This window comes from Pleurodeles waltl, chromosome 10 (assembly GCF_031143425.1).
Source record: "Pleurodeles waltl isolate 20211129_DDA chromosome 10, aPleWal1.hap1.20221129, whole genome shotgun sequence".
In the NCBI taxonomy this organism is placed as follows: Eukaryota; Metazoa; Chordata; class Amphibia; order Caudata; family Salamandridae; genus Pleurodeles; species Pleurodeles waltl.
This window is the reverse complement of record NC_090449.1, coordinates 478,855,688-478,881,576: the sequence shown is the minus strand read 5'-3', so window position 1 is coordinate 478,881,576 and position 25,889 is coordinate 478,855,688.

Sequence of the window (25,889 nt, the reverse complement as noted above, 5' to 3'; positions counted from 1 at the left end):
GACAGGAAATGCCCCAAAACGCAACGTGGACCCATCACATTTTTTGAAAGAAAACAGAGGTGTTTTTTGCAAACGTGCCTACCTGTAGATTTTGGCCTCTAGTTCAGCCGGCACCTAGGTAAACCTACCAAACCTGTGCATTTTTTTAAGCTAGAGACCTAGGGGAATCCAAGATCGGGTGACTTTCTGGGGCTCTGACCAGGTTCTGTTACCCAAAATCCTTTGCAAACCGCAAAATTTGGCTAAAAAAACACGTTTTCCTCAAATTTTGGTGACAGAAAGATCTGGAACCAGAGAGGAGCCACAAATTTCCCTCCATCCAGCGTTCCCCCAAGTCTCCCGATAAAAATGATACCTCACTTGTGTGGGTAGGCCTAGCGCCCGCGACAGGAAATGGCCCAAAACACAACGTGGACACATCACATTTTTTCATAGAAAACAGTGCCTACCTGTGGATTTTGGCCTCTAGCTCAGCCAGCACCTGGGGAAACCTAGCAAACCAGCGCATTTTTTAACACTAGAAACCCAGGGGAATCCAAGATGGGGTGACTTGTGGGGCTCTGACCAGGTTCTGTTACCCAGAATCCTTTGCAAACCTCAAACTTTGGCTAAAAAAACACATTTTCCTCAAATTTTGGTGACAGAAAGTTCTGAAATCAGAGAGGAGCCACAAATTTCCTTCCACCCAGCGTTCCCCCAAGTCTCCCGATAAAAATGATACCTCACTTGTGTGGGTAGGCCTAGCGCCCGCGACAGGAAATGCCCCAAAACGCAACGTGGACCCATCACATTTTTTGAAAGAAAACAGAGGTGTTTTTTGCAAACGTGCCTACCTGTAGATTTTGGCCTCTAGCTCAGCCGGCACCTAGGTAAGCCTACCAAACCTGTGCATTTTTTTAAACTAGAGACCTAGGGGAATCCAAGATCGGGTGACTTTCTGGGGCTCTGACCAGGTTCTGTTACCCAAAATCCTTTGCAAACCGCAAAATTTGGCTACAAAAACACGTTTTCCTCACATTTTGGTGACAGAAAGTTCTGGAATCAGAGGGGAGCCACAAATTTCCCTCCATCCAGCGTTCCCCCAAGTCTCCCGATAAAAATGATACCTCACTTGTGTGGGTAGGCCTAGCGCCCGCGACAGGAAATGGCCCAAAACACAACGTGGACACATCACATTTTTTCATAGAAAACAGTGCCTACATGTGGATTTTGGCCTCTAGCTCAGCCGGCACCTGGGGAAACCTAGCAAACCAGCGCATTTTTTAACACTAGAAACCCAGGGGAATCCAAGATGGGGTGACTTGTGGGGCTCTGACCAGGTTCTGTTACCCAGAATCCTTTGCAAACCTCAAACTTTGGCTAAAAAAACACATTTTCCTCAAATTTTGGTGACAGAAAGTTCTGAAATCAGTGAGGAGCAACAAATTTCCTTCCACCCAGCGTTCCCCCAAGTCTCCCGATAAAAATGATACCTCACTTGTGTGGGTAGGCCTAGCGCCCGCGACAGGAAATGCCCCAAAACACAACGTGGACCCATCACATTTTTTGAAAGAAAACAGAGGTGTTTTTTGCAAACGTGCCTACCTGTAGATTTTGGCCTCTAGCTCAGCCGGCACCTAGGTAAACCTACCAAACCTGTGCATTTTTTTAAACTAGAGACCTAGGGGAATCCAAGATCGGGTGACTTTCTGGGGCTCTGACCAGGTTCTGTTACCCAAAATCCTTTGCAAACCGCAAAATTTGGCTAAAAAACACGTTTTCCTCACATTTTGGTGACAGAAAGATCTGGAACCAGAGAGGAGCCACAAATTTCCCTCCATCCAGCGTTCCCCCAAGTCTCCCGATAAAAATGATACCTCACTTGTGTGGGTAGGCCTAGCGCCCGCGACAGGAAATGGCCCAAAACACAACGTGGAAACATCACATTTTTTCATAGAAAACAGTGCCTACCTGTGGATTTTGGCCTCTAGCTCAGCCGGCACCTGGGGAAACCTAGCAAACCAGCGCATTTTTTACACTAGAAACCCAGGGGAATCCAAGATGGGGTGACTTGTGGGGCTCTGACCAGGTTCTGTTACCCAGAATCCTTTGCAAACCTCAAACTTTGGCTAAAAAAACACATTTTCCTCAAATTTTGGTGACAGAAAGTTCTGAAATCAGTGAGGAGCAACAAATTTCCTTCCACCCAGCGTTCCCCCAAGTCTCCCGATAAAAATGATAGCTCACTTGTGTGGGTAGGCCTAGCGCCCGCGACAGGAAATGCCCCAAAACGCAACGTGGACCCATCACATTTTTTGAAAGAAAACAGAGGTGTTTTTTGCAAACGTGCCTACCTGTAGATTTTGGCCTCTAGCTCAGCCGGCACCTAGGTAAACCTACCAAACCTGTGCATTTTTTTAAACTAGAGACCTAGGGGAATCCAAGATCGGGTGACTTTCTGGGGCTCTGACCAGGTTCTGTTACCCAAAATCCTTTGCAAACCGCAAAATTTGGCTAAAAAAACACGTTTTCCTCAAATTTTGGTGACAGAAAGATCTGGAACCAGAGAGGAGCCACAAATTTCCCTCCATCCAGCGTTCCCCCAAGTCTCCCGATAAAAATGATACCTCACTTGTGTGGGTAGGCCTAGCGCCCGCGACAGGAAATGGCCCAAAACACAACGTGGACACATCACATTTTTTCATAGAAAACAGTGCCTACCTGTGGATTTTGGCCTCTAGCTCAGCCAGCACCTGGGGAAACCTAGCAAACCAGCGCATTTTTTAACACTAGAAACCCAGGGGAATCCAAGATGGGGTGACTTGTGGGGCTCTGACCAGGTTCTGTTACCCAGAATCCTTTGCAAACCTCAAACTTTGGCTAAAAAAACACATTTTCCTCAAATTTTGGTGACAGAAAGTTCTGAAATCAGAGAGGAGCCACAAATTTCCTTCCACCCAGCGTTCCCCCAAGTCTCCCGATAAAAATGATACCTCACTTGTGTGGGTAGGCCTAGCGCCCGCGACAGGAAATGCCCCAAAACGCAACGTGGACCCATCACATTTTTTGAAAGAAAACAGAGGTGTTTTTTGCAAACGTGCCTACCTGTAGATTTTGGCCTCTAGCTCAGCCGGCACCTAGGTAAACCTACCAAACCTGTGCATTTTTTTAAACTAGAGACCTAGGGGAATCCAAGATCGGGTGACTTTCTGGGGCTCTGACCAGGTTCTGTTACCCAAAATCCTTTGCAAACCGCAAAATTTGGCTAAAAAATCACATTTTCCTCACATTTTGGTGACAGAAAGTTCTGGAATCAGAGGGGAGCCACAAATTTCCCTCCATCCAGCGTTCCCCCAAGTCTCCCGATAAAAATGATACCTCACTTGTGTGGGTAGGCCTAGCGCCCGCGACAGGAAATGGCCCAAAACACAACGTGGACACATCACATTTTTTCATAGAAAACAGTGCCTACCTGTGGATTTTGGCCTCTAGCTCAGCCAGCACCTGGGGAAACCTAGCAAACCAGCGCATTTTTTAACACTAGAAACCCAGGGGAATCCAAGATGGGGTGACTTGTGGGGCTCTGACCAGGTTCTGTTACCCAGAATCCTTTGCAAACCTCAAACTTTGGCTAAAAAAACACATTTTCCTCAAATTTTGGTGACAGAAAGTTCTGAAATCAGAGAGGAGCCACAAATTTCCTTCCACCCAGCGTTCCCCCAAGTCTCCCGATAAAAATGATACCTCACTTGTGTGGGTAGGCCTAGCGCCCGCGACAGGAAATGCCCCAAAACGCAACGTGGACCCATCACATTTTTTGAAAGAAAACAGAGGTGTTTTTTGCAAACGTGCCTACCTGTAGATTTTGGCCTCTAGCTCAGCCGGCACCTAGGTAAACCTACCAAACCTGTGCATTTTTTTAAACTAGAGACCTAGGGGGATCCAAGATCGGGTGACTTTCTGGGGCTCTGACCAGGTTCTGTTACCCAAAATCCTTTGCAAACCGCAAAATTTGGCTAAAAAAACACGTTTTCCTCACATTTTGGTGACAGAAAGTTCTGGAATCAGAAGGGAGCCACAAATTTCCCTCCATCCAGCGTTCCCCCAAGTCTCCCGATAAAAATGATACCTCACTTGTGTGGGTAGGCCTAGCGCCCGCGACAGGAAATGGCCCAAAACACAACGTGGAAACATCAAATTTTTTCATAGAAAACAGTGCCTACCTGTGGATTTTGGCCTCTAGCTCAGCCGGCACCTGGGGAAACATAGCAAACCAGCGCATTTTTTAACACTAGAAACCCAGGGGAATCCAAGATGGGGTGACTTGTGGGGCTCTGACCAGGTTCTGTTACCCAGAATCCTTTGCAAACCTCAAACTTTGGCTAAAAAAACACATTTTCCTCAAATTTTGGTGACAGAAAGTTCTGAAATCAGTGAGGAGCAACAAATTTCCTTCCACCCAGCGTTCCCCCAAGTCTCCCGATAAAAATGATAGCTCACTTGTGTGGGTAGGCCTAGCGCCCGCGACAGGAAATGCCCCAAAACGCAACGTGGACCCATCACATTTTTTGAAAGAAAACAGAGGTGTTTTTTGCAAACGTGCCTACCTGTAGATTTTGGCCTCTAGCTCAGCCGGCACCTAGGTAAACCTACCAAACCTGTGCATTTTTTTAAACTAGAGACCTAGGGGAATCCAAGATCGGGTGACTTTCTGGGGCTCTGACCAGGTTCTGTTACCCAAAATCCTTTGCAAACCGCAAAATTTGGCTAAAAAAACACGTTTTCCTCAAATTTTGGTGACAGAAAGATCTGGAACCAGAGAGGAGCCACAAATTTCCCTCCATCCAGCGTTCCCCCAAGTCTCCCGATAAAAATGATACCTCACTTGTGTGGGTAGGCCTAGCGCCCGCGACAGGAAATGGCCCAAAACACAACGTGGACACATCACATTTTTTCATAGAAAACAGTGCCTACCTGTGGATTTTGGCCTCTAGCTCAGCCAGCACCTGGGGAAACCTAGCATACCAGCGCATTTTTTAACACTAGAAACCCAGGGGAATCCAAGATGGGGTGACTTGTGGGGCTCTGACCAGGTTCTGTTACCCAGAATCCTTTGCAAACCTCAAACTTTGGCTAAAAAAACACATTTTCCTCAAATTTTGGTGACAGAAAGTTCTGAAATCAGAGAGGAGCCACAAATTTCCTTCCACCCAGCGTTCCCCCAAGTCTCCCGATAAAAATGATACCTCACTTGTGTGGGTAGGCCTAGCGCCCGCGACAGGAAATGCCCCAAAACGCAACGTGGACCCATCACATTTTTTGAAAGAAAACAGAGGTGTTTTTTGCAAACGTGCCTACCTGTAGATTTTGGCCTCTAGCTCAGCCGGCACCTAGGTAAACCTACCAAACCTGTGCATTTTTTTAAACTAGAGACCTAGGGGAATCCAAGATCGGGTGACTTTCTGGGGCTCTGACCAGGTTCTGTTACCCAAAATCCTTTGCAAACCGCAAAATTTGGCTAAAAAATCACATTTTCCTCACATTTTGGTGACAGAAAGATCTGGAATCAGAGGGGAGCCACAAATTTCCCTCCATCCAGCGTTCCCCCAAGTCTCCCGATAAAAATGATACCTCACTTGTGTGGGTAGGCCTAGCGCCCGCGACAGGAAATGGCCCAAAACACAACGTGGACACATCACATTTTTTCATAGAAAACAGTGCCTACCTGTGGATTTTGGCCTCTAGCTCAGCCAGCACCTGGGGAAACCTAGCAAACCAGCGCATTTTTTAACACTAGAAACCCAGGGGAATCCAAGATGGGGTGACTTGTGGGGCTCTGACCAGGTTCTGTTACCCAGAATCCTTTGCAAACCTCAAACTTTGGCTAAAAAAACACATTTTCCTCAAATTTTGGTGACAGAAAGTTCTGAAATCAGAGAGGAGCCACAAATTTCCTTCCACCCAGCGTTCCCCCAAGTCTCCCGATAAAAATGATACCTCACTTGTGTGGGTAGGCCTAGCGCCCGCGACAGGAAATGCCCCAAAACGCAACGTGGACCCATCACATTTTTTGAAAGAAAACAGAGGTGTTTTTTGCAAACGTGCCTACCTGTAGATTTTGGACTCTAGCTCAGCCGGCACCTAGGTAAACCTACCAAACCTGTGCATTTTTTTAAACTAGAGACCTAGGGGGATCCAAGATCGGGTGACTTTCTGGGGCTCTGACCAGGTTCTGTTACCCAAAATCCTTTGCAAACCGCAAAATTTGGCTAAAAAAACACGTTTTCCTCACATTTTGGTGACAGAAAGTTCTGGAATCAGAAGGGAGCCACAAATTTCCCTCCATCCAGGGTTCCCCCAAGTCTCCCGATAAAAATGATACCTCACTTGTGTGGGTAGGCCTAGCGCCCGCGACAGGAAATGGCCCAAAACACAACGTGGACACATCACATTTTTTCATAGAAAACAGTGCCTACCTGTGGATTTTGGCCTCTAGCTCAGCCGGCACCTGGGGAAACCTAGCAAACCAGCGCATTTTTTAACACTAGAAACCCAGGGGAATCCAACATGGGGTGACTTGTGAGGCTCTGACCAGGTTCTGTTACCCAGAATCCTTTGCAAACCTCAAACTTTGGCTAAAAAAAAACACATTTTCCTCAAATTTTGGTGACAGAAAGTTCTGGAATCAGAGAGGAGCCACAAATTTCCTTCCACCCAGCGTTCCTCCAAGTCTCCCGATAAAAATGATACCTCACTTGTGTGGGTAGGCCTAGCGCCCGCGACAGGAAATGCCCCAAAACGCAACGTGGACCCATCACATTTTTTGAAAGAAAACAGAGGTGTTTTTTGCAAACGTGCCTACCTGTAGATTTTGGCCTCTAGCTCAGCCGGCACCTAGGTAAACCTACCAAACCTGTGCATTTTTTTAAGCTGGAGACCTAGGGGAATCCAAGATCGGGTGACTTTCTGGGGCTCTGACCAGGTTCTGTTACCCAAAATCCTTTGCAAACCGCAAAATTTGGCTAAAAAAACACGTTTTCCTCAAATTTTGGTGACAGAAAGATCTGGAACCAGAGAGGAGCCACAAATTTCCCTCCATCCAGCGTTCCCCCAAGTCTCCCGATAAAAATGATACCTCACTTGTGTGGGTAGGCCTAGCGCCCGCGACAGGAAATGGCCCAAAACACAACGTGGACACATCACATTTTTTCATAGAAAACAGTGCCTACCTGTGGATTTTGGCCTCTAGCTCAGCCAGCACCTGGGGAAACCTAGCAAACCAGCAAATTTTTTAACACTAGAAACCCAGGGGAATCCAAGATGGGGTGACTTGTGGGGCTCTGACCAGGTTCTGTTACCCAGAATCCTTTGCAAACCTCAAACTTTGGCTAAAAAAACACATTTTCCTCAAATTTTGGTGACAGAAAGTTCTGAAATCAGAGAGGAGCCACAAATTTCCTTCCACCCAGCGTTCCCCCAAGTCTCCCGATAAAAATGATACCTCACTTGTGTGGGTAGGCCTAGCGCCCGCGACAGGAAATGCCCCAAAACGCAACGTGGACCCATCACATTTTTTTAAAGAAAACAGAGGTGTTTTTTGCAAACGTGCCTACCTGTAGATTTTGGCCTCTAGCTCAGCCGGCACCTAGGTAAACCTACCAAACCTGTGCATTTTTTTAAACTAGAGACCTAGGGGAATCCAAGATCGGGTGACTTTCTGGGGCTCTGACCAGGTTCTGTTACCCAAAATCCTTTGCAAACCGCAAAATTTGGCTAAAAAAACACGTTTTCCTCACATTTTGGTGACAGAAAGTTCTGGAATCAGAGGGGAGCCACAAATTTCCCTCCATCCAGCGTTCCCCCAAGTCTCCCGATAAAAATGATACCTCACTTGTGTGGGTAGGCCTAGCGCCCGCGACAGGAAATGGCCCAAAACACAACGTGGACACATCACATTTTTTCATAGAAAACAGTGCCTACCTGTGGATTTTGGCCTCTAGCTCAGCCGGCACCTGGGGAAACCTAGCAAACCAGCGCATTTTTTAACACTAGAAACCCAGGGGAATCCAAGATGGGGTGACTTGTGGGGCTCTGACCAGGTTCTGTTACCCAGAATCCTTTGCAAACCTCAAACTTTGGCTAAAAAAACACATTTTCCTCAAATTTTGGTGACAGAAAGTTCTGAAATCAGTGAGGAGCAACAAATTTCCTTCCACCCAGCGTTCCCCCAAGTCTCCCGATAAAAATGATACCTCACTTGTGTGGGTAGGCCTAGCGCCCGCGACAGGAAATGCCCCAAAACGCAACGTGGACCCATCACATTTTTTGAAAGAAAACAGAGGTGTTTTTTGCAAACGTGCCTACCTGTAGATTTTGGCCTCTAGCTCAGCCGGCACCTAGGTAAACCTACCAAACCTGTGCATTTTTTTAAACTAGAGACCTAGGGGAATCCAAGATCGGGTGACTTTCTGGGGCTCTGACCAGGTTCTGTTACCCAAAATCCTTTGCAAACCGCAAAATTTGGCTAAAAAACACGTTTTCCTCACATTTTGGTGACAGAAAGATCTGGAACCAGAGAGGAGCCACGAATTTCCCTCCATCCAGCGTTCCCCCAAGTCTCCCGATAAAAATGATACCTCACTTGTGTGGGTAGGCCTAGCGCCCGCGACAGGAAATGGCCCAAAACACAACGTGGACACATCACATTTTTTCATAGAAAACAGTGCCTACCTGTGGATTTTGGCCTCTAGCTCAGCCGGCACCTGGGGAAAACTAGCAAACCAGTGCATTTTTTAACACTAGAAACCCAGGGGAATCCAAGATGGGGTGACTTGTGGGGCTCTGACCAGGTTCTGTTACCCAGAATCCTTTGCAAACCTCAAACTTTGGCTAAAAAAACACATTTTCCTCAAATTTTGGTGACAGAAAGTTCTGAAATCAGTGAGGAGCAACAAATTTCCTTCCACCCAGCGTTCCCCCAAGTCTCCCGATAAAAATGATAGCTCACTTGTGTGGGTAGGCCTAGCGCCCGCGACAGGAAATGCCCCAAAACGCAACGTGTACCCATCACATTTTTTGAAAGAAAACAGAGGTGTTTTTTGCAAACGTGCCTACCTGTAGATTTTGGCCCCTAGCTCAGCCGGCACCTAGGTAAACCTACCAAACCTGTGCATTTTTTTAAACTAGAGACCTAGGGGAATCCAAGATCGGGTGACTTTCTGGGGCTCTGACCAGGTTCTGTTACCCAAAATCCTTTGCAAACCGCAAAATTTGGCTAAAAAAACACGTTTTCCTCAAATTTTGGTGACAGAAAGATCTGGAACCAGAGAGGAGCCACAAATTTTCCTCCATCCAGCGTTCCCCCAAGTCTCCCGATAAAAATGATACCTCACTTGTGTGGGTAGGCCTAGCGCCCGCGACAGGAAATGGCCCAAAACACAACGTGGACACATCACATTTTTTCATAGAAAACAGTGCCTACCTGTGGATTTTGGCCTCTAGCTCAGCCAGCACCTGGGGAAACCTAGCAAACCAGTGCATTTTTTAACACTAGAAACCCAGGGGAATCCAAGATGGGGTGACTTGTGGGGCTCTGACCAGGTCCTGTTACCCAGAATCCTTTGCAAACCTCAAACTTTGGCTAAAAAAACACATTTTCCTCAAATTTTGGTGACAGAAAGTTCTGAAATCAGAGAGGAGCCACAAATTTCCTTCCACCCAGCGTTCCCCCAAGTCTCCCGATAAAAATGATACCTCACTTGTGTGGGTAGGCCTAGCGCCCGCGACAGGAAATGCCCCAAAACGCAACGTGGACCCATCACATTTTTTGAAAGAAAACAGAGGTGTTTTTTGCAAACGTGCCTACCTGTAGATTTTGGCCTCTAGCTCAGCCGGCACCTAGGTAAACCTACCAAACCTGTGCATTTTTTTAAACTAGAGACCTAGGGGAATCCAAGATCGGGTGACTTTCTGGGGCTCTGACCAGGTTCTGTTACCCAAAATCCTTTGCAAACCGCAAAATTTGGCTAAAAAATCACATTTTCCTCACATTTTGGTGACAGAAAGTTCTGGAATCAGAGGGGAGCCACAAATTTCCCTCCATCCAGCGTTCCCCCAAGTCTCCCGATAAAAATGATACCTCACTTGTGTGGGTAGGCCTAGCGCCCGCGACAGGAAATGGCCCAAAACACAACGTGGACACATCACATTTTTTCATAGAAAACAGTGCCTACCTGTGGATTTTGGCCTCTAGCTCAGCCAGCACCTGGGGAAACCTAGCAAACCAGCGCATTTTTTAACACTAGAAACCCAGGGGAATCCAAGATGGGGTGACTTGTGGGGCTCTGACCAGGTTCTGTTACCCAGAATCCTTTGCAAACCTCAAACTTTGGCTAAAAAAACACATTTTCCTCAAATTTTGGTGACAGAAAGTTCTGAAATCAGAGAGGAGCCACAAATTTCCTTCCACCCAGCGTTCCCCCAAGTCTCCCGATAAAAATGATACCTCACTTGTGTGGGTAGGCCTAGCGCCCGCGACAGGAAATGCCCCAAAACGCAACGTGGACCCATCACATTTTTTGAAAGAAAACAGAGGTGTTTTTTGCAAACGTGCCTACCTGTAGATTTTGGCCTCTAGCTCAGCCGGCACCTAGGTAAACCTACCAAACCTGTGCATTTTTTTAAACTAGAGACCTAGGGGAATCCAAGATTGGGTGACTTTCTGGGGCTCTGACCAGGTTCTGTTACCCAAAATCCTTTGCAAACCGCAAAATTTGGCTAAAAAAACACGTTTTCCTCACATTTTGGTGACAGAAAGTTCTGGAATCAGAGGGGAGCCACAAATATCCCTCCATCCAGCGTTCCCCCAAGTCTCCCGATAAAAATGATACCTCACTTGTGTGGGTAGGCCTAGCGCCCGCGACAGGAAATGGCCCAAAACACAACGTGGACACATCACATTTTTTCATAGAAAACAGTGCCTACCTGTGGATTTTGGCCTCTAGCTCAGCCGGCACCTGGGGAAACCTAGCAAACCAGCGCATTTTTTAACACTAGAAACCCAGGGGAATCCAACATGGGGTGACTTGTGAGGCTCTGACCAGGTTCTGTTACCCAGAATCCTTTGCAAACCTCAAACTTTGGCTAAAAAAAAACACATTTTCCTCAAATTTTGGTGACAGAAAGTTCTGGAATCAGAGAGGAGCCACAAATTTCCTTCCACCCAGCGTTCCTCCAAGTCTCCCGATAAAAATGATACCTCACTTGTGTGGGTAGGCCTAGCGCCCGCAACAGGAAATGCCCCAAAACGCAACGTGGACCCATCAAATTTTTTGAAAGAAAACAGAGGTGTTTTTTGCAAACGTGCCTACCTGTAGATTTTGGCCTCTAGCTCAGCCGGCACCTAGGTAAACCTACCAAACCTGTGCATTTTTTTAAACTAGAGACCTAGGGGAATCCAAGATCGGGTGACTTGTGGGGCTCTGACCAGGTTCTGTTACCCAAAATCCTTTGCAAAATGCATAATTTGGCAAAAAAAACACGTTTTCCTCATATTTTGGTGACAGAAAGTTCTGGAATCAGAGAGGAGCCACAAATTTCCCTCCATCCAGCGTTCCCCCAAGTCTCCCGATAAAAATGATACCTCACTTGTGTGGGTAGGCCTAGCGCCCGCGACAGGAAATGGCCCAAAACACAACGTGGACACATCACATTTTTTCATAGAAAACAGTGCCTACCTGTGGATTTTGGACTCTAGCTCAGCCGGCACCTGGGGAAACCTAGCAAACCAGCACATTTTTTAAAACTAGAAACCCAGGGGAATCTAAGATGGGGTGACTTGTGGGGCTCTGACCAGGTTCTGTTACCCAGAATCCTTTGCAAACCTCAAACTTTGGCTAAAAAAACACATTTTCCTCAAATTTTGGTGACAGAAAGTTCTGAAATCAGTGAGGAGCCACAAATTTCCTTTCACCCAGCGTTCCCCCAAGTCTCCCGATAAACATTATACCTCACTTGTGTGGGTAGGTCTAGCGCGCGCGATAGGAAATGCCCCAAAACGCAACGTGGACCCATCACATTTTTTGAAAGAAAACAGAGATGTTTTTTGCAAACGTGCCTACCTGTAGATTTTGGCCTCTAGCTCAGCCGGCACCTAGGGAAACCTACCAAACCTGTGCATTTTTTAAAACTAGAGACCTAGGGGAATCCAAGATCGGGTGACTTGTGGGGCTCTGACCAGGTTCTGTTACCCAAAATCCTTTGCAAACCGCAAAATTTCGCTATAAAAACACGTTTTCCTCATATTTTGGTGACAGAAAGTTCTGGAACCAGAGAGGAGCCACATATTTCCCTCCATCCAGCGTTCCCCCAAGTCTCCCGATAAAAATGATACCTCACTTGTGTGGGTAGGCCTAGCGCCCGCGACAGGAAATGCCCCAAAACGCAACGTGGACCCATCAAATTTTTTGAAAGAAAACAGAGGTGTTTTTTGCAAACGTGCCTACCTGTAGATTTTGGCCTCTAGCTCAGCCGGCACCTAGGGAAACCTACCAAACCTGTGCATTTTTTAAAACTAGAGACCTAGGGGAATCCAAGATCGGGTGACTTGTGGGGCTCTGACCAGGTTCTGTTACCCAACATCCTTTGCAAACCGCAAAATTTGGCTAAAAAAACACGTTTTCCTCATATTTTGGTGACAGAAAGTTCTGGAACCAGAGAGGAGCCACAAATTTCCCTCCATTCAGCGTTCCCCCAAGTCTCCCGATAAAAATGATACCTCACTTGTGTGGGTAGGCCTAGCGCCCGCGACAGGAAATGGCCCAAAACACATTGTGGCCACATCACACTTTTTCATAGAAAACAGTGCCTACGTGTGGATTTTGGCCTCTAGCTCAGCCGGCACATGGGGAAACCTAGCAAACCAGCGCATTTTTTAACACTAGAAACCCAGGGGAATCCAAGATGGGGTGACTTGTGGGGCTCTGACCAGGTTCTGTTACCCAGAATCCTTTGCAAACCTCAAACTTTGGCTAAAAAAAACCAAATTTTCCTCAAATTTTTGTGACAGAAAGTTCTGGAATCAGAGAGGAGCCACAAATTTCCTTCCACCCAGCGTTCCCCCAAGTCTCCCGATAAAAATGATACCTCACTTGTGTGGGTAGGCATAGCGCCCGCGACAGGAAATGCCTCAAAACGCAACGTGGACCCATCAAATTTTTTGAAAGAAAACAGAGGTGTTTTTTGCAAACGTGCCTACCTGTAGATTTTGGCCTCTAGCTCAGCCGGCACCTAGGTAAACCTACCAAACCTGTGCATTTTTTTAAACTAGAGACCTAGGGGAATCCAAGATCGGGTGACTTTCTGGGGCTCTGACCAGGTTCTGTTACCCAAAATCCTTTGCAAACCGCAAAATTTGGCTAAAAAAACACGTTTTCCTCACATTTTGGTGACAGAAAGTTCTGAAATCAGAGGGGAGCCACAAATTTCCCTCCATCCAGCGTTCCCCCAAGTCTCCCGATAAAAATGATACCTCACTTGTGTGGGTAGGCCTAGCGCCCGTGACAGGAAATGGCCCAAAACACAACGTGGACACATCACATTTTTTCATAGAAAACAGTGCCTACCTGTGGATTTTGGCCTCTAGCTCAGCCGGCACCTGTGGAAACCTAGCAAACCAGCGCATTTTTTAACACTAGAAACCCAGGGGAATCCAAGATGGGGTGACTTGTGGGGCTCTGACCAGGTTCTGTTACCCAGAATCCTTTGCAAACCTCAAACTTTGGCTAAAAAAACACATTTTCCTCAAATTTTGGTGACAGAAAGTTCTGAAATCAGAGAGGAGCCACAAATTTCCTTCAACCCAGCGTTCCCCCAAGTCTCCCGATAAAAATGATACCTCACTTGTGTGGGTAGGCCTAGCGCCCGCGACAGGAAATGCCCCAAAACGCAACGTGGACCCATCACATTTTTTGAAAGAAAACAGAGGTGTTTTTTGCAAACGTGCCTACCTGTAGATTTTGGCCTCTAGCTCAGCCGGCACCTAGGTAAACCTACCAAACCTGTGCATTTTTTTAAACTAGAGACCTAGGGGAATCCAAGATTGGGTGACTTTCTGGGGCTCTGACCAGGTTCTGTTACCCAAAATCCTTTGCAAACCGCAAAATTTGGCTAAAAAAACACGTTTTCCTCACATTTTGGTGACAGAAAGTTCTGGAATCAGAGGGGAGCCACAAATATCCCTCCATCCAGCGTTCCCCCAAGTCTCCCGATAAAAATGATACCTCACTTGTGTGGGTAGGCCTAGCGCCCGCGACAGGAAATGGCCCAAAACACAACGTGGACACATCACATTTTTTCATAGAAAACAGTGCCTACCTGTGGATTTTGGCCTCTAGCTCAGCCGGCACCTGGGGAAACCTAGCAAACCAGCGCATTTTTTAACACTAGAAACCCAGGGGAATCCAACATGGGGTGACTTGTGAGGCTCTGACCAGGTTCTGTTACCCAGAATCCTTTGCAAACCTCAAACTTTGGCTAAAAAAAAACACATTTTCCTCAAATTTTGGTGACAGAAAGTTCTGGAATCAGAGAGGAGCCACAAATTTCCTTCCACCCAGCGTTCCTCCAAGTCTCCCGATAAAAATGATACCTCACTTGTGTGGGTAGGCCTAGCGCCCGCAACAGGAAATGCCCCAAAACGCAACGTGGACCCATCAAATTTTTTGAAAGAAAACAGAGGTGTTTTTTGCAAACGTGCCTACCTGTAGATTTTGGCCTCTAGCTCAGCCGGCACCTAGGTAAACCTACCAAACCTGTGCATTTTTTTAAACTAGAGACCTAGGGGAATCCAAGATCGGGTGACTTGTGGGGCTCTGACCAGGTTCTGTTACCCAAAATCCTTTGCAAACCGCAAAATTTCGCTATAAAAACACGTTTTCCTCATATTTTGGTGACAGAAAGTTCTGGAACCAGAGAGGAGCCACATATTTCCCTCCATCCAGCGTTCCCCCAAGTCTCCCGATAAAAATGATACCTCACTTGTGTGGGTAGGCCTAGCGCCCGCGACAGGAAATGCCCCAAAACGCAACGTGGACCCATCAAATTTTTTGAAAGAAAACAGAGGTGTTTTTTGCAAACGTGCCTACCTGTAGATTTTGGCCTCTAGCTCAGCCGGCACCTAGGGAAACCTACCAAACCTGTGCATTTTTTAAAACTAGAGACCTAGGGGAATCCAAGATCGGGTGACTTGTGGGGCTCTGACCAGGTTCTGTTACCCAACATCCTTTGCAAACCGCAAAATTTGGCTAAAAAAACACGTTTTCCTCATATTTTGGTGACAGAAAGTTCTGGAACCAGAGAGGAGCCACAAATTTCCCTCCATTCAGCGTTCCCCCAAGTCTCCCGATAAAAATGATACCTCACTTGTGTGGGTAGGCCTAGCGCCCGCGACAGGAAATGGCCCAAAACACATTGTGGCCACATCACACTTTTTCATAGAAAACAGTGCCTACGTGTGGATTTTGGCCTCTAGCTCAGCCGGCACATGGGGAAACCTAGCAAACCAGCGCATTTTTTAACACTAGAAACCCAGGGGAATCCAAGATGGGGTGACTTGTGGGGCTCTGACCAGGTTCTGTTACCCAGAATCCTTTGCAAACCTCAAACTTTGGCTAAAAAAAACCACATTTTCCTCAAATTTTGGTGACAGAAAGTTCTGGAATCAGAGAGGAGCCACAAATTTCCTTCCACCCAGCGTTCCCCCAAGTCTCCCGATAAAAATGATACCTCACTTGTGTGGGTAGGCATAGCGCCCGCGACAGGAAATGCCTCAAAACGCAACGTGGACCCATCAAATTTTTTGAAAGAAAACAGAGGTGTTTTTTGCAAACGTGCCTACCTGTAGATTTTGGCCTCTAGCTCAGCCGGCACCTAGGTAAACCTACCAAACCTGTGCATTTTTTTAAACTAGAGACCTAGGGGAATCCAAGATCGGGTGACTTTCTGGGGCTCTGACCAGGTTCTGTTACCCAAAATCCTTTGCAAACCGCAAAATTTGGCTAAAAAAACACGTTTTCCTCACATTTTGGTGACAGAAAGTTCTGAAATCAGAGGGGAGCCACAAATTTCCCTCCATCCAGCGTTCCCCCAAGTCTCCCGATAAAAATGATACCTCACTTGTGTGGGTAGGCCTAGCGCCCGTGACAGGAAATGGCCCAAAACACAACGTGGACACATCACATTTTTTCATAGAAAACAGTGCCTACCTGTGGATTTTGGCCTCTAGCTCAGCCGGCACCTGTGGAAACCTAGCAAACCAGCGCATTTTTTAACACTAGAAACCCAGGGGAATCCAAGATGGGGTCACTTGTGGGGCTCTGACCAGGTTCTGTTACCCAGAATCCTTTGCAAACCTCAAACTTTGGCTAAAAAAACACATTTTCCTCAAATTTTGGTGACAGAAAGTTCTGAAATCAGAGAGGAGCCACAAATTTCCTTCAACCCAGCGTTCCCCCAAGTCTCCCGATAAAAATGATACCTCACTTGTGTGGGTAGGCCTAGCGCCCGCGACAGGAAATGCCCCAAAACGCAACGTGGAACCATCACATTTTTTTAAAGAAAACAGAGGTGTTTTTTGCAAACGTGCCTACCTGTAGATTTTGGTCTCTAGCTCAGCCGGCACCTAGGTAAACCTACCAAACCTGTGCATTTTTTTAAACTAGAGACCTAGGGGAATCCAAGATCGGGTGACTTTCTGGGGCTCTGACCAGGTTCTGTTACCCAAAATCCTTTGCAAACCGCAAAATTTGGCTAAAAAACACGTTTTCCTCACATTTTGGTGACAGAAAGTTCTGGAACCAGAGAGGAGCCACAAATTTCCCTCCATCCAGCGTTCCCCCAAGTCTCCCGATAAAAATGATACCTCACTTGTGTGGGTAGGCCTAGCGCCCGCGACAGGAAATGGCCCAAAACACAACGTGGACACATCACATTTTTTCATAGAAAACAGTGCCTACCTGTGGATTTTGGCCTCTAGCTCAGCCGGCACCTGGGGAAACCTAGCAAACCAGCGCATTTTTTAACACTAGAATCCCAGGGGAATCCAAGATGGGGTGACTTGTGGGGCTCTGACCAGGTTCTGTTACCCAGAATCCTTTGCAAACCTCAAACTTTGGCTAAAAAAACACATTTTCCTCAAATTTTGGTGACAGAAAGTTCTGAAATCAGAGAGGAGCCACAAATTTCCTTCCACCCAGCGTTCCCCCAAGTCTCCCGATAAAAATGATACCTCACTTGTGTGGGTAGGCCTAGCGCCCGCGACAGGAAATGCCCCAAAACGCAACGTGGACCCATCAAATTTTTTGAAAGAAAACAGAGGTGTTTTTTGCAAACGTGCCTACCTGTAGATTTTGGCCTCTAGCTCAGCCGGCACCTAGGTAAACCTACCAAACCTGTGCATTTTTTTAAACTAGAGACCTAGGGGAATCCAAGATCGGGTGACTTGTGGGGCTCTGACCAGGTTCTGTTACCCAAAATCCTTTGCAAACCGCAAAATTTGGCAAAAAAAACACGTTTTCCTCATATTTTGGTGACAGAAAGTTCTGGAATCAGAGGGGTGCCACAAATTTCCCTCCATCCAGCGTTCCCCCAAGTCTCCCGATAAAAATGATACCTCACTTGTGTGGGTAGGCCTAGCGCCCGCGACAGGAAATGGCCCAAAAGACAACGTGGACACATCACATTTTTTCATAGAAAACAGTGCCTAACTGTGGATTTTGGCCTCTAGCTCAGCCGGCACCTGGGGAAACCTAGCAAACCAGCGCATTTTTTAACACTAGAAACCCAGGGGAATCCAAGATGGGGTGACTTGTGGGGCTCTGACCAGGTTCTGTTACCCAGAATCCTTTGCAAACCTCAAACTTTGGCTAAAAAAAAACACATTTTCCTCAAATTTTGGTGACAGAAAGTTCTGGAATCAGAGAGGAGCCAGAAATTTCCTTCCACTAAGCGTTCCTCCAAGTCTCCCGATAAAAATGATACCTCACTTGTGTGGGTAGGCCTAGCGCCCGCGACAGGAAATGCCCCAAAACGCAACATGGACCCATCACATTTTTTTAAAGAAAACAGAGGTGTTTTTTGCAAACGTGCCTACCTGTAGATTTTGGCCTCTAGCTCAGCCGGCACCTAGGTAAACCTACCAAACCTGTGCATTTTTTTAAACTAGAGACCTAGGGGAATCCAAGATCGGGTGACTTGTGGGGCTCTGACCAGGTTCTGTTACCCAAAATCCTTTGCAAAACGCAAAATTTGGCAAAAAAAACACGTTTTCCTCACATTTTGGTGACAGAAAGTTCTGGAATCAGAGAGGAGCCACAAATTTCCCTCCATCCAGCGTTCCCCCAAGTCTCCCGATAAAAATGATACCTCACTTGTGTGGGTAGGCCTAGCGCCCGCGACAGGAAATGGCCCAAAACACAACGTGGACACATCACATTTTTTCATAGAAAACAGTGCCTACCTGTGGATTTTGGCCTCTAGCTCAGCCGGCACCTGGGGAAACCTAGCAAACCAGCGCATTTTTTAAAACTAGAAACCCAGGGGAATCCAAGATGGGGTGACTTGTGGGGCTCTGACCAGGTTCTGTTACCCAGAATCCTTTGCAAACCTCAAACTTTGGCTAAAAAAAAACACGTTTTCCTCAAATTTTGGTGACAGAAAGTTCTGAAATCAGAGAGGAGCCACAAATTTCCTTACACCCAGCGTTCCCCCAAGTCTCCCGATAAACATTATACCTCACTTGTGTGGGTAGGCCTAGCGCCCGCGACAGGAAATGCCCCAAAACGCAACGTGGACCCATCACATTTTTTGAAAGAAAACAGAGGTGTTTTTTGCAAACGTGCCTACCTGTAGATTTTGGCCTCTAGCTCAGCCGGCACCTAGGGAAACCTACCAAACCTGTGCATTTTTTAAAACTAGAGACCTAGGGGAATCCAAGATCGGGTGACTTTTGGGGCTCTGACCAGGTTCTGTTACCCAAAATCCTTTGCAAACCGCAAAATTTGGCAAAAAAAACACGTTTTCCTCATATTTTGGTGACAGAAAGTTCTGGAACCAGAGAGGAGCCACATATTTCCCTCCATCCAGCGTTCCCCCAAGTCTCCCGATAAAAATGATACCTCACTTGTGTGGGTAGGCCTAGCGCCCGCGACAGGAAATGCCCCAAAAAGTAACGTGGACCCATCACATTTTTTGAAAGAAAACAGAGGTGTTTTTTGCAAACGTGCCTACCTGTAGATTTTGGCCTCTAGCTCAGCCGGCACCTAGGGAAACCTACCAAACCTGTGCATTTTTTAAAACTAGAGACCTAGGGGAATCCAAGATCGGGTGACTTGTGGGGCTCTGACCAGGTTCTGTTACCCAAAATCCTTTGCAAACCGCAAAATTTGGCTAAAAAAACACGTTTTCCTCATATTTTGGTGACAGAAAGTTCTGGAACCAGAGAGGAGCCACAAATTTCCCTCCATCCAGCGTTCCCCCAAGTCTCCCGATAAAAATTATACCTCACTTGTGTGGGTAGGCCTAGCGCCCGCGACAGGAAATGGCCCAAAACACAACGTGGACACATCACATTTTTTCATAGAAAACAGTGCCTACCTGTGGATTTTGGCCTCTAGCTCAGCCGGCACCTGGGGAAACCTAGCAAACCAGTGCATTTTTTAAAACTAGAAACCCAGGGGAATCCAAGATGGGGTGACTTGTGGGGCTCTGACCAGGTTCTGTTACCCAGAATCCTTTGCAAACCTCAAACTTTGGCTAAAAAAACACATTTTCCTCAAATTTTGGTGACAGAAAGTTCTGAAATCAGAGAGGAGCCACAAATTTCCTTACACCCAGCGTTCCCCCAAGTCTCCCGATAAACATTATACCTCACTTGTGTGGGTAGGCCTAGCGCCCGCGACAGGAAATGCCCCAAAACGCAACGTGGACCCATCACATTTTTTGAAAGAAAACAGAGGTGTTTTTTGCAAACGTGCCTACCTGTAGATTTTGGCCTCTAGCTCAGCCGGCACCTAGGGAAACCTACCAAACCTGTGCATTTTTTAAAACTAGAGACCTAGGGGAATCCAAGATCGGGTGACTTTTGGGGCTCTGACCAGGTTCTGTTACCCAAAATCCTTTGCAAACCGCAAAATTTCGCTAAAAAAACAAGTTTTCCTCATATTTTGGTGACAGAAAGTTCTGGAACCAGAGAGGATCCACATATTTCCCTCCATCCAGCGTTCCCCCAAGTCTCCCGATAAAAATGATACCTCACTTGTGTGGGTAGGCCTAGCGCCCGCGACAGGAAATGCCCCAAAACGCAACGTGGACCCATCACATTTTTTGAAAGAAAACAGAGGTGTTTTTTGCAAACGTGCCTACCTGTAGATTTTGGCCTCTAGCTCAGCCGGCACCTAGGGAAACCTACCAAACCTGTGCATTTTTTTAAACTAGAGACCTAGGGGAATCCAAGATCGGGTGACTTGTGGGGCTCTGACCAGGTTCTGTTACCCAAAATCCTTTGCAAACCGCAGAATTTGGCTAAAAAAACACGTTTTCCTCACATTTTGGTGACAGAAAGTTCTGGAACCAGAGAGGAGCCACAAATTTCCCTCCATCCAGCGTTCCCCCAAGTCTCCCGATAAAAATGATACCTCACTTGTGTGGGTAGGCCTAGCGCCCGCGACAGGAAATGGCCCAAAACACAACGTGGACACATCACATTTTTTCATAGAAAAAAGTGCCTACCTGTGGATTTTGGCCTCTAGCTCAGCCGGCACCTGGGGAAACCTAGCAAACCAGCGCATTTTTTAAAACTAGAAACCCAGGGGAATCCAAGATGGGGTGACTTGTGGGGCTCTGACCAGGTTCTGTTACCCAGAATCCTTTGCAAACCTCAAACTTTAGCTAAAAAAACACATTTTCCTCAAATTTTGGTGAGAGAAAGTTCTGAAATCAGAGAGGAGCCACAAATTTCCTTCCACCCAGCGTTCCCCCAAGTCTCCCTATAAAAATGATACCTCACTTGTGTGGGTAGGCCTAGCGCCCGCGACAGGAAATGCCCCAAAACGCAACGTGGACCCATCACATTTTTTGAAAGAAAACAGAGGTGTTTTTTGCAAACGTGCCTACCTGTAGATTTTGGCCTCTAGCTCAGCCGGCACCTAGGGAAACCTACCAAACCTGTGCATTTTTTTAAACTAGAGACCTAGGGGAATCCAAGATCGGGTGACTTTCTGGGGCTCTGACCAGGTTCTGTTACCCAAAATCCTTTGCAAACCGCAAAATTTGGCTAAAAAAACACGTTTTCCTCACATTTTGGTGACAGAAAGTTCTGGAACCAGAGAGGAGCCACACATTTCCCTCCATCCAGCGTTCCCCCAAGTCTCCCGATAAAAATGATACCTCACTTGTGTGGGTAGGCCTAGCGCCCGCGACAGGAAATGGCCCAAAACACAACGTGGACACATCACATTTTTTCATAGAAAACAGTGCCTACCTGTGGATTTTGGCCTCTAGCTCAGCCGGCACCTGGGGAAACCTAGCAAACCATCGCATTTTTTAACACTAGAAACCCAGGGGAATCCAAGATGGGGTGACTTGTGGGGCTCTGACCAGGTTCTGTTACCCAGAATCCTTTGCAAACCTCAAACTTTGGCTAAAAAAAAACACATTTTCCTCAAATTTTGGTGACAGAAAGTTCTGGAATCAGAGAGGAGCCACAAATTTCCTTCCACCCAGCGTTTTCCCAATTCTCCCGATAAAAATGATACCTCACTTGTGTGGGTAGGCCTAGCGCCCGCGACAGGAAATGCCCCAAAACGCAACGTGGACCCATCACATTTTTTGAAAGAAAACAGAGGTGTTTTTTGCAAACGTGCCTACCTGTAGATTTTGGCCTCTAGCTCAGCCGGCACCTAGGGAAACCTACCAAACCTGTGCATTTTTTAAAACTAGAGACCTAGGGGAATCCAAGATCGGGTGACTTGTGGGGCTCTGACCAGGTTCTGTTACCCAACATCCTTTGCAAACCGCAAAATTTGGCTAAAAAAACACGTTTTCCTCATATTTTGGTGACAGAAAGTTCTGGAACCAGAGAAGAGCCACAAATTTCCCTCCATCCAGCGTTCCCCCAAGTCTCCCGATAAAAATGATACCTCACTTGTGTGGGTAGGCCTAGCGCCCGCGACAGGAAATGGCCCAAAACACAACGTGGACACATCACATTTTTTCATAGAAAACAGTGCCTACCTGTGGATTTTGGCCTCTAGCTCAGCCGGCACCTGGGGAAACCTAGCAAACCAGCGCATTTTTTAACACTAGAAACCCAGGGGAATCCAAGATGTGGTGACTTGTGGGGCTCTGACCAGGTTCTGTTACCCAGAATCCTTTGCAAACCGCAAACTTTGGCTAAAAAAAAACACGTTTTCCTCATATTTTGGTGACAGAAAGTTCTGGAACCAGAGAGGAGCCACATATTTCCCTCCATCCAGCGTTCCCCCAAGTCTCCCGATAAAAATGATACCTCACTTGTGTGGGTAGGCCTAGCACCCGCGACAGGAAATGCCCCAAAACGCAACGTGGACCCATCAAATTTTTTGAAAGAAAACAGAGGTGTTTTTTGCAAACGTGCCTACCTGTAGATTTTGGCCTCTAGCTCAGCCGGCACCTAGGGAAACCTACCAAACCTGTGCATTTTTTAAAACTAGAGACCTAGGGGAATCCAAGATCGGGTGACTTGTGGGGCTCTGACCAGGTTCTGTTACCCAAAATCCTTTGCAAACTGCAAAATTTGGCTAAAAAAACACGTTTTCCTCATATTTTGGTGACAGAAAGTTCTGGAACCAGAGAGGAGCCACAAATTTCCCTCCATCCAGCGTTTTCCCAAGTCTCCCGATAAAAATGATACCTCACTTGTGTGGGTAGGCCTAGCGCCCGCGACAGGAAATGGCCCAAAACACAACGTGGACACATCACATTTTTTCATAGAAAACAGTGCCTACCTGTGGATTTTGGCCTCTAGCTCAGCCGGCACCTGGGGAAACCTAGCAAACCAGCGCATTTTTTAAAACTAGAAACCCAGGGGAATCCAAGATGGGGTGACTTGTGGGGCTCTGACCAGGTTCTGTTACCCAGAATCCTTTGCAAACCTCAAACTTTGGCTAAAAAAACACAATTTCCTCAAATTTTGGTGACAGAAAGTTCTGAAATCAGAGAGGAGCCACAAATTTCCTTACACCCAGCGTTCCCCCAAGTCTCCCGATAAACATTATACCTCACTTGTGTGGGTAGGCCTAGCGCCCGCGACAGGAAATGCCCCAAAACGCAACGTGGACCCATCACATTTTTTTAAAGAAAACAGAGGTGTTTTTTGCAAACGTGCCTACCTGTAGATTTTGGCCTCTAGCTCAGCCTGCACCTAGGGAAACCTACCAAACCTGTGCATTTTTTAAAACTAGAGACCTAGGGGAATCCAAGATCGGGTGACTTGTGGGGCTCTGACCAGGTTCTGTTACCCAACATCCTTTGCAAACCGCAAAATTTGGCTAAAAAAACACGTTTTCCTCATATTTTGGTGACAGAAAGTTCTGGAACCAGAGAAGAGCCACAAATTTCCCTCCATCCAGCGTTTCCCCAAGTCTCCCGATAAAAATGATACCTCACTTGTGTGGGTAGGCCTAGCGCCCGCGACAGGAAATGGCCCAAAACACAACGTGGACACATCACATTTTTTCATAGAAAACATTGCCTACCTGTGGATTTTGGCCTCTAGCTCAGCCGGCATCTGGGGAAACCTAGCAAACCAGCGCATTTTTTAACACTAGAAACCCAGGGGAATCCAAGATGGGGTGACTTGTGGGGCTCTGACCAGGTTCTGTTACCCAGAATCCTTTGCAAACCTCAAACTTTGGCTAAAAAAACAAATTTTCCTCAAATTTTGGTGACAGAAAGTTCTGAAATCAGAGAGGAGCCACAAATTTCCTTCCACCCAGCGTTCCCCCAAGTCTCCCGATAAAAATGATACCTCACTTGTGTGGGTAGGCCTAGCGCCCGCGACAGGAAATGCCCCAAAACGCAACGTGGACCCATCACATTTTTTGAAAGAAAACAGAGGTGTTTTTTGCAAACGTGCCTACCTGTAGATTTTGGCCTCTAGCTCAGCCGGCACCTAGGTAAACCTACCAAACCTGTGCATTTTTTTAAACTAGAGACCTAGGGGAATCCAAGATCGGGTGACTTGTGGGGCTCTGACCAGGTTCTGTTACCCGAAATCCTTTGCAAACCGCAAAATTTGGCTAAAAAAACACGTTTTCCTCATATTTTGGTGACAGAAAGTTCTGGAACCAGAGAGGAGCCACAAATTTCCCTCCATACAGCGTTCCCCCAAGTCTCCCGATAAAAATGATACCTCACTTGTGTGGGTAGGCCTAGCGCCCGCGACAGGAAATGGCCCAAAACACAACGTGGACACATCACATTTTTTCATAGAAAACAGTGCCTACCTGTGGATTTTGGCCTCTAGCTCAGCCGGCACCTGGGGAAACCTAGCAAACCAGCGCATTTTTTAACACTAGAAACCCAGGGGAATCCAAGATGGGGTGACTTGTGGGGCTCTGACCAGGTTCTGTTACCCAGAATCCTTTGCAAACCTCAAACTTTGGCTAAAAAAAAACACATTTTCCTCAAATTTTGGTGACAGAAAGTTCTGGAATCAGAGAGGAGCCACAAATTTCCTTCCACCCAGCGTTCCCCCAAGTCTCCCGATAAAAATGATACCTCACTTGTGTGGGTAGGCCCAGCGCCCGCGACAGGAAATGCCCCAAAACGCAACGTGGACCCATCACATTTTTTGAAAGAAAACAGAGGTGTTTTTTGCAAACGTGCCTACCTGTAGATTTTGGCCTCTAGCTCAGCCGGCACATAGGGAAACCTACCAAACCTGTGCATTTTTTAAAACTAGAGACCAGGGGAATCCAAGATCGGGTGACTTGTGGGGCTCTGACCAGGTTCTGTTACCCAACATCCTTTGCAAACCGCAAAATTTGGCTAAAAAAACACGTTTTCCTCATATTTTGGTGACAGAAAGTTCTGGAACCAGAGAAGAGCCACAAATTTCCCTCCATCCAGCGTTCCCCCAAGTCTCCCGATAAAAATGATACCTCACTTGTGTGGGTAGGCCTAGCGCCCGCGACAGGAAATGGCCCAAAACACAACGTGGACACATCACATTTTTTCATAGAAAACAGTGCCTACCTGTGGATTTTGGCCTCTAGCTCAGCCGGCACCTGGGGAAACCTAGCAAACCAGCGCATTTTTTAACACTAGAAACCCAGGGGAATCCAAGATGGGGTGACTTGTGGGGCTCTGACCAGGTTCTGTTACCCAGAATCCTTTGCAAACCTCAAACTTTGGCTAAAAAAACACATTTTCCTCAAATTTTGGTGACAGAAAGTTCTGAAATCAGAGAGGAGCCACAAATTTCCTTCCACCCAGCGTTCCCCCAAGTCTCCCGATAAAAATGATACCTCACTTGTGTGGGTAGGCCTAGCGCCCGCGACAGGAAATGCCCCAAAACGCAACGTGGACCCATCACATTTTTTGAAAGAAAACAGAGGTGTTTTTTGCAAACGTGCCTACCTGTAGATTTTGGCCTCTAGCTCAGCCGGCACCTAGGTAAACCTACCAAACCTGTGCATTTTTTTAAACTAGAGACCTAGGGGAATCCAAGATCGGGTGACTTTCTGGGGCTCTGACCAGGTTCTGTTACCCAAAATCCTTTGCAAACCGCAAAATTTGGCTAAAAAAACACGTTTTCCTCACATTTTGGTGACAGAAAGTTGTGGAACCAGAGAGGAGCCACAAATTTCCCTCCA